This window comes from Rhinopithecus roxellana, chromosome 4 (assembly GCF_007565055.1).
Source record: "Rhinopithecus roxellana isolate Shanxi Qingling chromosome 4, ASM756505v1, whole genome shotgun sequence".
NCBI classification, from domain to species: Eukaryota; Metazoa; Chordata; class Mammalia; order Primates; family Cercopithecidae; genus Rhinopithecus; species Rhinopithecus roxellana.
In genome coordinates, this window is record NC_044552.1 from 3735128 (window position 1) to 3750323 (window position 15196).

Here is a 15196-nt window from a genome sequence, read left to right on the forward strand (position 1 = left end):
TTAAGCTTCAAGCCAGCTCAACAAGTGGTTGTTGCACACCCTCTGTGTACTTGGCACTGAATTAGGCTAATCTGCAGCTTCTCAGGTGATTACAAAAATCTGTGATGCTGCCAGTTATTAAGCAGCTTCAAAGTCTATCTGTAATTACTCCCTTAGGGGCTGGTATGCAGTAATTCCATAAACTCATGTTGTTACCACCGGTTTCTAGGCCCTTACGTATGCATTACCACCACATCTCTGATCAACTTTTTCTCTCCTTGGTTGCCGAATAGAGAGCATGTACCACTGGGAATACACATTGACAGCCTATACAGTCACCTCCACAATGGAGTAAAGAAGAACCTGCAACATATACACAATACACATATACACTCATTAAAGAAAATTTGCAAAATATAATCCAACCTCATGAATCAACAGAAATGACAGCAGATTCAGAGGAGCCTGAGACAGTCTTTCACATTACAGGGAAGCAGTTACATTAAGGTTGTTCTTCTGCAGCCTATTCTGAAAATCAAATATATATCAAAAGTTAAGGCTTTAGCTTAAAACTGACACAGCAAATAAATCATAAAGCACTCCCGGAATTCATTTTTTTTAACTTCTCCTGTTGTGGTTAGTGATTGTGGAGGTGGTCAGATGGGGATTAACTTCACCAAATATTTTGCAATATTTTTGCACAGTGAGGTGAACTAAGGATACAACTTTAATTTGGGTGTCAGAGTCCTTTGTGGACTTTATAAGCCCTTTAAAGTTGTCTAAATATCAGCATCATTTGCATGGGTACAAACTAGGATCAACTGTAGAAGGGAAAGAACATTAGATTTCTTCCTGGTAGGCTTCTGAAAGCACTTATTGAATTTATGCATGTTGCAGCCTCCTAGTTTATATGCACTGAAGAGGGTGATGGGATGGGTGCAGGGGGATCATGTACAACTGCCGATTTGTATGAGGCATTTGGAAATCCAGGACTGCCTCTTTTGTGTTTGTTCCCCTTTTTGTGGACACGTAATTCATCTTTTGCATGTTGATGGAAATCAGAGTTTGGTGGCTGCTCCTGTATAATAGATAAGATGGTGATTGGCAGAAATAGAACAGTGGGGACTATAGGTCTCAGGAGAGGAGAAGATTGATGGGGAAAATAGGAAACCATGAACCTAAGAAAAAAGGTATCAGAGGAAATAACAAATGCAGCCAAGACAAAAACCATAGTGGTATTACAGTAGTTAATAGATGTTTAAATAACCGATAGACTCGTATTTAGTTAAAGATAAAGCAGAGGAGTGTCTTCTGGAGCTTGAAGCTGGCTGGGGACCTAAAAGGGAGAAGAATTGAGAAGCAATAACTAAAAACGCAGGAGAGAAGCAGTAACTCAAAATGTAAGGGGCAGGAATATGTGTGGGGAGAGGGTAATTAGATTTGCACGAATTCTTTCAAGAAAATGTCATCAGGAACTGGGCGCAAGAAAAGGTACTTAGTCAGCTGGAACCATCTGACCAGCATGAGCCAGACTTATAATGTATGTCTGGGTTACATGACGGAGCTGAGTGTGTCTCATCACAGTTTCTACCAAGGTGAGCATGAGTGAAGCCTGGCATGACAGGAAATATGTGCTGGCCTGCACTGGTTTCTGGGATGTGATGAAGAATAGTGGAGTCCCCTGCCCATCAAGAACTCACAGAGTGGTAGGGCTGACATATATAAGTAAATAACCACATTAGACGGTAAATACTACAATAAATTTGTATACAAAGGGTTATGCCAACCTCTTGAGGTACCAAGTACATTTCTGATTTCTAGTACTCTTCCTCTTTCCAAAGAAGAAAAGACTGCATATTAGACTTTTCCAATTAAAGGGAAACTCATCCAACTCACACTCTTCCTAGTCACATTCATACTTTTGTGCTTTTCATTTGAAATTGTAGAATCAAAGAGCTCTTATTTTTTCAAAGGAGTTTTAGCCATTTGCTAATAAGCAGGAAAAGCTGGAAAAAAGAAACAGTATCAGTGGAGCTCCAGGACATCTTCATAACCCTACTGTTGGTAGTCAACATTCAATCCACCCCCTTCTTTGTTGGCAGAGTTGCAAAGTTGCTTTGGAACCTGTTTCTCCTTGATGTGACTCAAAGGAGTCACCAACTCCAGCCTAGCTCCAGCAATCAATTCTTACCCATCTGAGCCAGACATGATGGTCCTGGTCTTGCCCATAGCTTGTTTAGGACTGACCTTGCAGTCTATTGTGACCAAACAGTTCTGGCAGAAAGTCGGCTGGGTGACTTTTGGGAAAGGTTTCCTCACTCCTAAAAGAGGCACACATAAAGACAGTTTCTTTTTCCTCTGGATGTGGTTGTGTTTGTTGTGATACACAGAGAGGCAGTAGCCACCTTCAACCACAGGGAGAGCCAGCAGGAGAACAAGGATGATACATGAAGGTTGGCAGAATAGAGCCTGGATCCTGGATTACATTTTTTGAACCAATGAATTTAGCAACCTTGGACATTTTCTTTTGTGTAATACTAAATTTCCTTATACTTTAAGCCACTTTCAGTCGGTTTTGTTTCTTGCAGCCAAAAGCATTTTCCTGCGACACATGCTGGAAGCGTCTCTGAAGATTATTCTATTTCAGTAACGTCAAGAGCCTGGCGAGGCTCGATAGAGAGGCATGGCTGTTTCTTCCTCTTCCCACTCAAGATTATTCCCCTGGTTCTTGAAAGTGGTTTTAGGTTTATTCTTATAGCTACTGACCCATGCCAAAGATTGTTGTCTATGCTTTTGTAGTAAAATTCTGGAAACAAGAACCAACTCTTTGGCACACTTTCTTCTCAGAGCCTTATTTCTCATTAAGCCCAACCCTTCACTTTCCATCTACCTGGAACTGTTAAATACAAAAGAGCCAGGGCTCCTATCTACTGTGCTCCTCCTATCGCCCACCGGGGTCAAGGATGTCTCCCTCACATCTCTCCCACAATATAGTACTAAGATAATGTGTACAGAATCGGTGGGTTCTTGGTCTTGCTGACTTCAAGAATGAAGCCGTGGACCCTCACAGTATGTGTTACAGTTCTTAAACATAGTGTATCCAGAGTTTGTTCCTTCTGGTGGGTTCGTGGTCCCACTGACTTCAGGAGTGAAACTGCAGACCTTCGTGGTTTTACAGCTCTTAAAAGCAGCACGTCTGGAGTTGTTTGTTCCTTCTGGTGGGTTCATGGTCTCACTGACTTCAGGAGTGAAGCTGCAGACCTTCATGGTTTTACAGCTCTTAAAAGCAGCGCGTCTGGAGCTGTTTGTTCCTTCTGGTGGGTTCGTGTGGTCTTACTGCCCTCAGGACTGAAACCGTATACCTTCAAGGTAAGTGTTACAGTTCATAAGAGTAGCACATGCACAGTTGTTGGGTCCTCCCGTCTGGAGTTGTTCTTCCCTCCGTGGGTTCCTGGTCTCACTGACTTCAGAAGTGAAGATGCAGACCTTTGTGGTGAGTGTTACAGCTCTTAAAGGTGGCCCGGGCCCAAAGAATAAGCAACAGCAAGATTTATTGGAAAGGGCTAAGAACAAAGCTTCCACACTGTGAAGAAAAACCAGACCACGTTGCCACTGCCGGCTTGGGCGGCCTACCTTTATTCCCTTGTCTGACCCCGCCTTCCACCCCCCCACCCCCCCACCCCCCCACCCCCCCACCCCCCCACCCCCCCACACCCCCACACACACATCCTGCTGATTAGTTCATTTTACAGAGCTGATTGGCCCATTTTACAGAGAGTTGATTGGTGCATTTACAAACCTTGAGCTAGACACAGAGTGCTAATTGGTGCATTTACAATCCTTTAGCTAGACACAAAAGTTCTCCAAGTCCCCACTAGAATAGGTAGACACAGAGCACTGATCGGTGCGTTTACAAACCTTGAGCTAGACACAGGGTGCTGATTGGTGCATATACAATCCTCCAGGTAGACATAAAATTTCTTCAAGTCCTCACCTGACTCAGGAACCCAGTTGGCTTCACCTAGAGGATGCGGCGCCAGGGACCGCGGAGGGAGCTGCCCGCCAGTCCCTCGCTTAGTGCCCGCACTCCTCAGCCCTTTGGTGGTTGATGGGACCGGGTGCCGCGGCACATGGGGTGGCACCAGTCAGGGAGGCTCCTGCCGCGCGGGAGCCCACGGGGGCGTGGCACGGCTGGGGCATGGTCCCCAGCCCTGCCCCACAGGGAAGGCTGCAGCCGGGCGAGAATTTCAGCCGGCGCTGGCAGACTGTCAGTGATAGGGCAACCGGCGCACCCTCCACAGTTGCTAGCTCAGGTACTAAGCCGCTCACTGCCCAGGGCAGCCAGGTGGGCCGGCACCTCAGAGTGTGGGGTCCGCCTAGACCGCGCCCACCCGGAACTCGTGCTGCCCCACGAGCACCGCGGGCAGCCCTGGTTCCCAACCGCACCTCCTCCTCCACACCTCCCCCTCTACACCTCTCCGCAAGCAGAGGGAGCCAGCTCCAGCCTCGGTCAGCCCAGAGATGGGCTCCCACGGTGCAGCGGCGGGCTGAAGGGCTCCTCTAGCGCTGCCCGCCGGAGTGGAAGCGGAGGCTGAGGAGGCGCCGAGAGCAAGCAAGGGCTGCTAGCATGTTGTCACCTCTCAATAAGAGCACCCTTCCCCAGAGTATACCAGCAGGCAGACCTCTCAGGGGAAGTATGTGCATATGCCTTAAAATCACATGAAAAACGGGGGACGGATGGGGGTATGTGGGAGAGACCCCACAGGGTGAGAATGAATGGAATGGAGTCAGGAAGGTTGTAAACAAAAGGCCAGAGTATGTGGGTTACGTTTCTACACTTTAATTCATATACATAGGTGGTTGAAATGATTAAACTGTGTTAGGAAAAATGGACAATCTTTTCCTAATTTTAGATACTGAAGGATTAACCAAATAAGAGAAAAACTTTTCATGGGGCCATGTGTGGTGGCTCATTCCTGTATTTTCAGTACTTTGGGAGACTGTGGTGGGTGGATCACCTGAGGTCAGGAGTTCGAGACTAGCCTGGCCAACATGGCGAAGCCCCATCTCTACTAAAAATACAAAAGTAAGCCAGGCATGGTGGCACATGTCTATAATCCCAGCTATTTGGGAGGCTGAGGCAGAAGAACTGCTTGAACCCGGGAGGCAGAGGTTGCAGTGAGTCGAGATCCTGCAACTGCACTCCAGCCTGGGCAATTGAGCGAGACTCCGTCTCCAAAAAAAAAAAAAAAAAAAAAAAAAAAAAAAAAAAAAAACTTTTATAAGGTTACATAAAAGTAATTCAAATTATAATAATTCAAGTAAAGAATATGTCATTTGTGCCTAATTACAGTGCCAAATTTTAACAACTAGGCATGGATTAAACATAGCATACATTTTATTTGCTTTCCTGTGTCCCCGCCTTCCTAGGGTCACTCCAGATCACTGTCATCAGCTAATGTAGTACATGATATTGACTCACAACTTGACAGAGTTGAAGAGGCCACTGCCTATAATCTACCTACATGTTTCCTGGCATTTCTAGTGTTCCTTCATAATCTACTGTGGAACTTGTTTCAGTGTTCAATCCATATTACCTTTACAGATATGAAATTTCAACAATTTAATTTTTGTTATGTCTAATATTCTTTCCTACTGCTTCAAAGGATGCCCACTCTGTATTTGGCAGTCACTTAAATGGCATTTCCTGAAGACCAGGCATTTTTCCCCCATGTGCCTTGAAAATACAAATTCATGTCATCTTTATAACAGCCCTGTGAAATCGTGTGGCAGTCACTATTGCCCATCCATGTGCCCTCAGTCCACTTCCCAATTACACCTGCAGTCACAGTGGACAGTTTGACATGAAATGACATTGAGGAACATGTGTGCATAGGTAAACATCCCAGTTCCGTGCCCTCTGCAGTACTGTGAAGGTCCTCACATGATGGTGCCCCCATTGCCCTAGAGAATGACTGCTCCTTTACAGCCCCTTCAAGAGCTTCTCTCCCTGTGCTCTCACCCACCCTTATTCCTTCACTTGTACTTCCTGGAATCACCTCTGAAAAAATCACTTATATCTAAGTCCTTTCATCTGGGTCCACTTTGGGATGAACCCAAATTGCAACACTAAGTTCTATTATAATCCTCATTTTATAGATGAATAAAACCTCATCGTATAGACCAAAGTATGTGCCTCATATAGATGAGGCACAGAGTGGTATAATAATTTGCTCAAGGTTATCCAGCTCATGGAGTAAGGATCTGAATTCAGGCTTCAGAGTCCATGTTCTTTGCTACCCCTATACTGGCCTCTAAAAATCATACTCTATAATTTGGTGAACACGTCTGTCTTCCACCTACACAGATCATTCTCAATAATATAAATAGGGAGAGGAATTTGGCAAACTACAGCCCGCAGCCAAATCTGGCACATGGCCTGTCTTTGTAAATAAAGTTTTATTAGACTACAGCCACATCCATTTGTTTCCACATAGTCTGTGGCTGCTTTTGCACTGCAATAGTAGAATTGAGTAGTTTTGATAGAGACCATGTGGCCTGCAAAACCTAAAATGTTTACTCTCAGCCAGGTGCAGTGGCTCATGCCTGTAATCCCAGCACTTTGGGAGGCTGAGGTGGGTGGATCATGAGGTCAGGAGATCGAGACCATCCTGGCTAACACGGTGAAACCCATCTTTACTAAAAATACAAAAAAGTTAGCTGGGCGTGATGGTGGGCGCCTGCAGTCCCAGCTCTTCAGGAGGCTGAGGCAGGAGAATCCCTTGAACTCAGGAGGCGGAGGTTGCAGTGAGCTGAGATCGCGCCTTCCATGTTCTGCCACAATATGGTACTAAGATCGTGCCACTGCAGAGTGAGACTCCATCTCAAAAAAAGAAAAAAGTTTACTATCTGGCCCTTATTCACAAAACGTTTGCCAACTCATACTATTTCTCAGTAGGGCGTGATCTTTCCCAGCTGGAATCTATTTAAAATATATCAGTGAGACTCCCAGAACATGGCTTGACTTTGGGTTGGGTAGCTTTGGGGATTCTGAATATCTGATCAACAAGCATGTTTCTCTCCGTGCTACTCTAGCTGAGCCCAGGGATTGGTCAAACACCCAAATGCTGAGCCTATGGCTCGTTCTTCTCCTGGCCACCAGTCAAATGGTCTGTGACTATTTCTCCTTTTCCCAACCTGATTATATTTCTAAGAGATAAGAGGTGTCCCTTTCCCACTAACAAATGTACAATACCAGTCATGCTTTAAAAAGTGGGTTAGGCCTGAAGGAAGCTTTTGCCAGAGATATAATCACATGGGAGAGGAACTTGACTAATTCTGTGAAGGCGAGAGAGATCTCATCTTATTTTAGATGATTCAATGGGAACATTTTGATTAGTTTGATAGAGTTGTTAGGTTACATGTTTGTTTGGGAGTTTCTGCATCTACGGCCACTTCTGCTGGGCCTACACCATGTGGTGTGAAAGCTTTGGGTTTCCACCTTTACACACAGGTATCAAAAGCACCTTTGCAGCCATTCACATTAAAGGCACCCATTGGCTGTCCCAGGTCATCAAAAAAAATTATTATGCACCATTTATACCAGTTTGCCAACTTGGATTTTTTTTTCTTTCTTACAAGAAACCATAGTGACACTGTAAATCATTGAGGGTATTGATATCTTTTAAGATACACTTTGATAACATTCTGGAATATGCCATTTTATAAAGCAGGGAAAGGTGCCACTTGGAGTGTATCCAGGAGGCAAGAATGCCCTGCAAGGGCAACTTTTCCTTTTCAGCTATGTTCATAGTAACTGTTTATGTATTCTAGACTTACAGACAAGGTCTTCAGATAATGTAATGAGTACTTGTTAATCAAAACTCCCATACCTCAAGAAGGTTTTTGCAGGTCAAATAGGTTGGAGTAAAAATATACATATATGTAACTCTTTACAATACCTGAGAACAAAATTCATCGAAATATGCTCCTGTCTTGCCCCAGTTCAACTACAATTTCATAGAGGTCATTTAGGAAACTCAGTGCCTTCCAGTTGTCCCCCAAATATCTGGCAATTGTATGTGCCTTCTCAACTTTCAACCATAGTAACCTGATGACGAAGAATCACCAGTTCAAACAAACAGATCGTTCATGGTGAGGTCTGTATTTAGTGGACTGTGTCTAAGAAAGAATGTGTTAATCTGAAGACCCAAAACTTGGTTACCATTTGATAAAATATTTGGGTTTATAACATTTTGTCATCTATTGCTTGAACTTTCTGGGAATTGGTTGGAAGCAAATCTTCCTGGAGAACATACTATTGGTCAATCAAAGGACCCAGATGTCCCTCCTTTGGGGAAGTTTTGGTGGTAACCATGACTAAGACTAATGTCAATCATTGAGTGACAGGTTCTGGGAATCATTACCCATCACCCTTCCCAGTGGGAGTGTGTTCCTTCAGGAGCTGCCTGGAAGGTGCAAATGACATGCTAGTCACAAAGTTTTGGATTGTTTTGGACCTGCAGGAGAGCTGGTCACACGGGTGAGTCCTTGTGGGGACAGTAATTCTCCATGTAGGGGTGGAGGAGAAAAGGGAAGGGAGAGGGAAGGAGTGTGACCAAATCACTGGGGCTTTTTCAAACAGAACAAGGCCTCTTCCTCCTCATCATCCCTCCTGGATTCCAATTCAAAGGCCTGGGGCTCATGTGATCATGTGACTGCAATTCTTTTTTTTTTTTTTTTGACACCTGTATGGGTGTGTGGTCTTTTTTTTTTTCTTTTGAGACAGAGTCTCACTCTGTTGCCCAGGCTGGAGTGCAGTGGTGCAATCTTGGCTTACCACAACCCCTGCCTCCCAGATTCAAGCAATTCTCCTGCCCCAGCCTCCCAAGTAGCTGGGACTGCAGGCACGTGCCACCGTGCCCAGCTAATTTTTGTATTTTTAGTAGAGACGGGGTTTCACTATGTTGGCCAGTCTGGTCTCAAACTCCTGACCTCATGATCTGCCCGCCTCGGCCTCCCAAAGTGCTGGGATTACAGGCATGAGCCACTATGCGTGGCCAAGTGACTGCAGTTCTACTGCTCTTCACCATGTCCTGCTCAGTCTAGAACACGCTCTACAGACCTGGGCGTGGCTGCTCTTTCTGGGGGATGCTGGCAGCCCATGGCTGGAGCTTGTCAGTCATCTGCAAGAACTGAAATCCCTCAGGTCTCCAAGGTACTTACTGGGCCCAAGTATCAAAAAGACAGGATTTACACACCAGCTTTCCTTCCTCCATTTGTACTCTGACCTCACAGAGGCTTCCGCAGTGACCCTCTTCTTTTATATTTTCTCAGCTTTGCTTTCTGCCCTAGTTCTTCCAGCTCTTCCCCTTGTTACATTATTCATGACTTTTATTTCTCACTTAGTAATTTATTTTAATTTTTATTCGTGTTTTTATGCTCACTTAACCCAGGTCCTTATCTTGAAAAATGACTACTCTGGAGTGACCAGAGAAGGAAGAAGTAGCAAGCTATTTGTCCTTTTTAAAACAAGAGAATTCCAAGATTATTGCATTAAAAAATTTTTTCAACAGCTGCAACAGAATTCGCCCTTAAACAGTGGTTCTTAACCTGGGCTACACATTGGAACTATTTGGGCAGTTTTGGGAAAAAAAATCCCAATGCCTAGGTCTCCCCTCCAGAGATTCTCTTTTAATTGGCCCGAGGTAAGACTTGGGCCCCGGGAGTTTTAAAAGCTGCCCAGGTGATTCTAATGTGCAGCCAGGGTGGTGTGTCCTTCCCACAGACAACGCTGCAGAAGCGAGGCTGCCTCAGAAGTTCAGACCCCCTCCCCCTCCTTTTTCAGCACAGTGATCATCCTTGCAGATTTCCTCATAAGTGAGAGAAGCCGGGCTCATGTCCTTGCCCCACCACTGTGTTACCCTGGGTCAGGGCCTTTATCCTTCTGAGTCTCAGTTTCTTCATCAGTAAGAGTAACAAAGTCAACCCTGATGAGGTTGCAAGCTGGACCCACCCACGATGCTGCAGGTTAGAACTCCTGGTCAGCAGTGCACAGGGTCAGGATGAGCTCAGGAGAAATGCAAGAAAACTGAACCAATTAATGGTGCCTGTGGCCACGTGGAGACCCTGTTTCTACCACCAATATGCCCCTGATGTCGGCACTGAAGAGAAGACAACTTTTAGGACCCCAGACTGACTGTTTCCAGCTTCCAGCTCTCAGAACCTCTGTGGGCACCAGGTAAGTGTTCAGAAGGCCTTCCTTGACCACCAACATGTACATCAGCAAAGTTTTCGACTCCATCACACAGTCCTTGAGGTGGTCCAGCTGAATTCTTTCCTCCCCTGGTCATGACATGCACTACAGAATTGGAGGGAAATCAGCATGTGCCAGGGAAGCCAGCTAGGGAGGGGACAGAAACTCCCCTTCCTTCCCTGCTTAGGGGCCTTCAAGTAAGCGCCCTTCTGCCATGAAGCAGAGGGTCGATGAACACAAACAAGGCACTAATGCAGATTTCCTATAAAGACCTTCATTAGAGAAAACAGAGCCGGATCTTCTAACCAGACCCCAGCGATGTCTCCCCTTGCAGTAAGATGATGCCTTGCTTTACACAGGTCCTTTGCTGAGAAGCAGATGTGTTTAATATAAAAGAAAGAAGAGAAGAGGAGAGAGAAGACATTGTCATGCATGAATTTACCCGTTCCGTGACACTCAAAACTCATTTCCTCTCAGGGCATTTGTCCTTGCTTTTCTCCTTCTGGGATACTCGTAGTTCACTCCTTCTGTGCTCCAATATCATCTCCATACTACGCCCCTGTCCCTTCTTATCCCCTTGCTCTGCTATTTTTCTTTGTCACAATGACCACTACCACTACTTAACATGATATTATTTATTTATCTGTTACTTGCTTATGAGACCCTGAGCTCCATGAGGATTTTACTTATCTCATTTATAGCTCTGCTCCGGTGCCTGGCAAAAAAATATAAGCAAAGAGCATGAATGAATGAACGAGCATGTGCATGAAACCTTGGGAGGCAGAGTGTCTGCTTTCGCGGGTCCCACACAACACGGCTCCTGCACCACTGACAGTGCCCTTGCTCCCTGGCTGGGCTGTGTTCTTCTCCATAGGATTTACCACCATCTGACTGACTTTGTTATTTGTTTACTTCCTATCTGCCCCGCTGGAATGTAAACTCCACAAATGAAGGGACTTTTGTTTTCATTTTTACTAGCCTTTGCTTTATTTCCAAAGTCAGGATGGCACCTGGCAATGTAGTGGGAATTTAATAAATATCTATTGTCAAAGAAACGATTACCTCACTCAGGAGAAGGTGGCGCCAATCAATCTCTGGCAAAAGTGGTGTTTTTCAAGTGCCTCCTTTGTCATCAGCCTCTGTTTTTTTTTTTTTTTTTTTTTTCTTTTTTTTACCTCTTTATTCTTCTTGAGAACACTGCCTCCATCCATAGTTTCCAGTGGCTGTTAACCCCTCCCTCTCTTCCCAACCACATGCAGCAGGTCTCCACGTCAGTCTTTGACAACACCTCTGCGTTCCCTCTGTACTTTGCTCTTGCTGTTTCATCTTTGAATGCTTTTCTTTCCCCATCCACTAAAAGTCTCCTTATCCTTCTGAGCCAGCTTTTTCCCGGAGCCTTTTCCTGACCCCCAGCCAGAAGTGCACTTTTCCTTCTCTGAATCTCTACAGGACTTGGTACCTCTCAAGTGGTACTTAGGACACATTAGAAGACATGATCAGATCTTTGGAGATTATGTCAGTTACACTGTAACCCAAAACTGTAACCCTAAGACAAGAAGAGGCACAAGAACCTTCAGGCATCACCAACATCTTTCCACCTACAGAGCTGAGGCCATTTCAGACTGGGCCGCACTGTCTCATCTATCCTGAAGCTTTGGAAAATCCCAATGGCTTGCTACGTGCAGGGATAGAAGCAGAAGATCCCAGAACTGCCCCAAATTGCAGCTCCCACTTCTCTCCCTCCAGCCCCTAACCTCTACCCCAGCCTCTCAATCCCTGGAGGAAGGTCTCAGGACCAGAGGACTTTGTTTTTCTCTTTCAAACTCCTCCAGCCTTCTTTCCCTCCTCCAGAAGCCCAGATTCTGGCACTCTCTCACAACCTGCAGACAACTCTATGAGCAAACATCCTCCCTCCTCTACTCATCAGATTAGTATTTCATCATTTCATTTTCTGGTAGCCAACAGCTTACATTGTGAGCTGTAGATTTCTACAGACTCAAAAGCCTAAGCCTTCTGAAGACAGAGTTGCCCACTTAAAACTGACTGTGGAATTAGGGGTTTCTAATATGAGTTATTTCAACACCTCCCTGATGCTTTTTCTCCCCTGCCTCTCCATCTGCAATTTTTGCAGGAAGCGTGATGCAGTCAAGAATGTGGGTGGTGAACTTGGGAGGTGGAGCTTGCAGTGAGCCGAGATTGCGCCACTGCACTCCAGCCTGGGCGACAGAGTGAGACTCCGTCTCAAAAAAAAAAAAAAAAGAAAAAGAAAAAAGAATGTGAGTGGACATTTCTATCTCTTCAAGAAAACTGTTATTGGGAGTGGGAACTAGTGATGAGTGACAAGATTTTGGATTTTGATAGATGAAATATTTTCAGACTTAAAGATTATTCAGGTCAAGCAGACTTCCTTTATGCTTCTGCAGAGGCAAATTTAATGTCTCTATATTGTTATTTCTACTTTTTATGCCCTAGCCCGTTTTAACCCTTATATGTAGTCTCTCACCCACTCACAAGTTGCATTCTCAGGGGGCATATTTTTCAGAGAAACAACAGTAATAAGGTTTGTGTGCTATCCTGTAATATCCCATTTTGCTAATATAGCTAAATTCAATATTATTCATGTATTCACGAATTCACTTATTCATTCATTCACTTAATAAATATGCATTGAGCCAATGCAATGGCTCATGTCTATAATCCCAGTACTTTGGGAGGCTGAGGTGGGAGGTTCCCTTGAGGCCTGAAGTTCAAGACTAGCCTGGGCAGCATAGCAAGACCCTGTCTTTACAGAATAATAATAATAAGAAGAAACCAGGTGTGGCAGTACACATCTGTAGTCTCAGCTACTCGAGAGGCTGAAGCAAGAGGATTTCTCAAGCCCAGGAGGTCAAGGCTGCAGTGAGCTATGATCGTGCCACTTCACTCCAACCAGGACAACAGAGTGAGACACTGTCTCTAAATATATATATATATATGTATATATATACACACACATACACACATACATACATACACACATACATACACACACGTGTGCATTGAGCAACAACTATATGTCAAGCACCGTGCTGGACAGTGGGGTCCAGTGGTGAGCAAGAGTGACACAGGTCCTGCTGTCATGGATCTTACATGGAGGTGAAGGGAGCCAGATAATAATGACCTGCAATACACATACAATTATAGACTAGAATAGATGCCCTAACTTGAGGGAGTCTACTTTAGACAAGACAGTCAGGGAAAAAAATCTTGATTTTTGAGCTAAGAAAAAAAAAAGAGCTGAGTTCAAGGAGCCTTCCAGGCAGAAGGCACAGCAGATGCAAAGGCCTGACTCAATGCAAAAGATGACTCATGTGTTGGATAAACAGAAAGAAACCAGTGTGACAGAAGCTTGGTGAGCTGGCTGCCCTGGGAAGAGGGGTCTGCAATTGCCTTCTGGTTTCCAGGCCCATGAGAAGCCTTCCCGTTTTCAACACAACTCCCTGACTTGCTTGAATGGGTGGTATATTCGTTAATTCCAGAATGCCTGTACTTCAGATATTCCGAGCATTGATGTGAACCCCTGCTGGAAAACACACACACACACACACACACACACACACATACACACACACACACACACTTTTGCTCAGGGAGGCTAAAAATCTTTACCTCATGAAACCTTCTTACAGCCAGAGTCACATTTTTCTCAACATAGGAGACTCAAGTTTCTTGCTGGTACATTATTGGGGTCCACAAAGTACGAAGTAGAATCTGAATTGATAACAAACACAGCTGCTGTTCTTGGATCGTACAGACTCTAAATGTGGTCTTGGAGGAGTAATGAGCGTGTTTTCAAAAGTGGTCTTGCCCTTCACATAATCACCAGTACAACAGCGATGCCACATGCTGTATTCAGAGATAACCGTATTTTTCTGTCTTTTATATCTCTTGAATCTTTTATCATGCAACAAAAGCAACATAAAATTTGGCTCACCACTACTGTCCTGTATTTCAGGTTAGTAAGAGATAATTCATTGGCATAGTCCCTGGCAAATGCTCAGTTAACATTAGTTGTAGTCGTTATCAGACAAAAAGGACAAATCACAACTTAACTCTGAAGATTTTAGGTGCTCAAAGGACAAAGCCCTCTTAAATTTTACCCAAGTGAAATCTTCAATCATTTTTCTTTGAGAAGGAAACTGCAACCTTCAAATTGTGCGTAAGCACATTTCCTTTTGAAGCTCAAAATAATCCTGTATTTTCAAAACAAAGCAATTAGGCCTCCATCATTAAATGTGGCTTTGTTTACTTGTGTGGTTTGCTTTCATTCTTGTAGGTCAAATGTTATTATCATCATAGTTGACTCAATTTTTTTTAAAGCTTAATTCGGTTTTAAAAACCTAATCTGTTCCATTCCAGATCTTTCTCAACAAAAGTCTCAACTTCATTCACAGTGGAAAGTTTGTAGGCTTAACAAACCTTTTGTTTGGTGGAAGGAAAAACAGAAATACCACGCCCACCTCTGAGGTCTGGCTGAGAGGAAAACTGCTCTGCCGTGCTTCCTCTCGGACTGCTTGTGTGTAACAGGGATGTGGCATGAGTCGACATTAGCGTGCTCTGTGCTAAGATGCATCAGATGTCGTGGGGCCCTTGGGAGTCTTGGACTAGAGGCTGCAGATAGGATGTGGGGATAAGCAATGTAATGAACCCACGAATCTTCAATCATGTAATAAGCTGTTATACCACAAAGAACTATGACCTAGGAGGTGAAACATACCATGAGGTGTTTAGCGAGATTGAGAATCTTGTTGTCATGTTATGTTCATGTCGTGTTTGGAACAGGAGAGAAAGGGCAGGGTAAGTGTCCCCTTACGAAGGCCAGAATTGTGCGGGGCTTTCATCATATCAGATGGTGATGATTTGTGTACCCAGCCATCTCCCTCCAGAGCCCACTGGAGGAAGAGTCTTATGTTATTCATCCCG

The 15196-nt window shown here is 44.6% G+C and overlaps 1 long non-coding RNA gene across 1 annotated transcript; it reads right to left on the reverse strand.

The window, feature by feature from the left end:
* Positions 1-9243: 9243 nt before the first annotated feature.
* On the reverse strand, positions 9244-14897 carry LOC104672580. The gene is made up of 2 exons (XR_749411.1): positions 14693-14897; positions 9244-10596 (listed from the first exon to the last, which is right to left on the reverse strand). It is a non-coding gene; the product is annotated as an uncharacterized LOC104672580 (long non-coding RNA).
* Positions 14898-15196: the final 299 nt, after the last annotated feature.